Here is a 2831-nt window from a genome sequence, read left to right on the forward strand (position 1 = left end):
AAAAAAAAAAAAAAAAAAAAAAAAAAAAAAAAAAAAAGACGTTATAAAGAGAAAAAGCAGTTGCTGTGAAGACAGATGAACCAGAATCACTTCTGATTCTCTGCACTTTAACATTTGTTTTGAATTACATTACAGAAACTTTAAAGAAACAGTGAGTCATTTCACAATTCAGTATTTTCTTCAGTATCACTGTCAATTATCAAGGCATGTTTCTGAATACAAAATACATTTTTTACTTTCAACACCTGGTGTCACCAGAACAACACAGTATATATAAAAGCTCTGCACTTGTGTAAGCCTTGATTTTAAGGCAGCTAATGCTTCCAAAAAATTGATCCATAGAAAATTAAGAGAAGTCATGCATAAACATGCACAAACGTTTCAGTAGCTAACAGTCACACAATTGCCCTTGATAGGTCATTTGCCGATGAAAGCCTTCAAATGCCTTAGTTAAGATCCTAATATTATTAAGAAAGGCCTACAGCAAAGGGACAAAATTCATCAAAACCCATTTTAATCAGTGTTAATGCTGTTTTTATTGAAAGTAAAAAAAAAAAAAAAAAGCTGTCCTGTTGACTCCAGCTAGAGCACAATTTGAAACCAGAAGCAAAAAATGGAATTAGTCAAATTGAAAATTGTGATTAAAAAAGAGCCTAACCCTGAAGGTGCCTGAACTTATTGGGTGCCTCCATTTTTTACCTGAAAGCTCCCGAGACACCTGCAGTTCCACTGTTTCCACATGCCCAGAACTCCTCGGGTCCAAGGAGCTAGGTGTCTAGCTCCCTGCTCAGTCCTGTTTGGATCTGGAAATGCAGTGGAGCAGCACATTAAGTACTCTGAGAGGCCCAGCCCACTAGACATTCTTAAACGATTCAATACAAAGCACAACAGCCACAGCTACTTTTATTCAAAATATGGCCAGAGGAAGAGGAGTTACCACAACCACTATCTTACAAGCAAGTATAAAATACTCGCTTAGGAAGCATGAGATCTAGGCTTCTATGCCTTTCTCCACCCAAAGAGTTATAAATCTGCATCTTCCCTGATCACTAGGCCACAAGAACAACTTAGATGGGGGTGCTCTCCAGCTCCCCCTGCTGAAGCTGGGCTAGTGGGTAGATAAAAACGTAACATTTGTGGTGTCAGAAGAACAACAAGCAAGACAGCCTGCCTCCATAGGCTAGTAGTGTGGCTCCTCAACTGAGAAAAGGAAGGAGATTCCCTAGGTTCTGGTCCCTGTTTTGAGTGTTGTTTGGCATTTTACATTATAAAATGGTATAAAAAGCAAAAATAAACCAAAATCTAGGGGCAAAAACCCACGACTTCTTCATTCCTAACTCAAAGGATGAAGAGGCAAGCTAGAGTCAGGTTCCTTTTTGTTTGCTCTTCTTCTGACCCAATGATTCTTACATGCTTGGTTGTGCAATGGCCCAATTTCAAGATGAAGGTTGGAGTGTGCCTCTACCGAGCTAAGCAGCTTGGGCATGCTTCTGCGCAGTGGCAAACCTGAACGCAAAAGCCTGAGTTTCCCACTTTCTGGGTAACAACTCTAAGTAAATTAAATATATATGTAAAAGATGGGCAGCAATACAGCTACCACCACCTTTTGTAAAAAGAGCGAGCCCAATTAGTTCTTTCAAAGAAAATTTGTAGGGACCTAACCAGAGAACATGAGTTCTCAGCTCCGGATCTCAAGTGGATGAAGACATCTCCTTGGCAATCTCCACATGTCTACACAGCACAGATGGCGGCCACGGGGTGGTGATTTCAGACTCACAACCTATAGTTGGCTTTTCTTTCCAAATAGCTCTAGATGGCTCCCAGTTCAGCATGCAGTTTTTTGGATCATCTTCTGAGGGACCTAGCTCTCCTTATGTACTGCATGTGGAGCTTAAGTGCCTAATTTGGGGGTTTGGATTTCATTTGGGCAGTCAGATACCCAAAATTCAGACAATTCAGTACCTAACCTGAAGACACTTAGGCCACATCCATATGAGCAGGGGCATATGTTTGCAGCAGCAAATAGTAGTGGTACAAATTGTGCCACTATTTTATGCCGCAGTGCATGCCCATCTGTGTGCTTCACATAACACACTGTCCTGCTACTCTGCTCCACAGCTGGCTGGGGTGCAGTGTACCTCAGCACAGGGGCTCCACGTGCCTCTGTACAGGGGTCTGCAGCAGAGCCCCCACACTGAGGCACGTGGAGGCGGGAGCGAGCAGCCAGCCCACGGCTGCCTGCTCCCCAGTCTTGAGGCACCCTGCACCCTAGAGCTGGGAAGGAGCTGGCTGCAGTGCAGGGTGCCTCAACATGGGGGCTCCACCATGTGTGGAGAAGGGGAGCAGGCAGCTCTGGACTGCCATACCACAAACTGCATGTGCCTACACAACTGGATCCAGCCCTGAAGTCTTTATTTTAAATCTGGCCCTCGGCCCAGAGTGATCAATCCTTGTTAAAAGCTCATGCTATTTATGACCTTTCCACTTAAATATATGGATATACGAGTCAGGTCACATGCAAGAGCAGATGGAATCATAGAAAATGAGGGTTGGAAGGGACCTCAGGAGGTCATCCAGTCCAACTTCCTGTTCAAAGCAGGACCAGTCCCAATTAGATCATCCCAGCCAAAGATTTTTCTATCTGGGTCTTGAAAACCTCCTAGGATGGAGATTCCACCACCTCGCTGGATAACCTGTTCCAGTGTTTTACTGCCTTCCTTGTGAGAAAATTCTTCCTAATAGTTAACCTAAATTTCCCTTGCTGCAACTTGAGGCCGTTGCTCCTTGTTATGTCATCTGCCACCATTGAGAAGTCTAGCTCCTTCCTCTTT

Source organism: Gavialis gangeticus, unplaced genomic scaffold (genome assembly GCF_001723915.1).
Source record: "Gavialis gangeticus isolate Ggan-Ray unplaced genomic scaffold, GavGan_comp1, whole genome shotgun sequence".
Taxonomy (NCBI): Eukaryota; Metazoa; Chordata; order Crocodylia; family Gavialidae; genus Gavialis; species Gavialis gangeticus.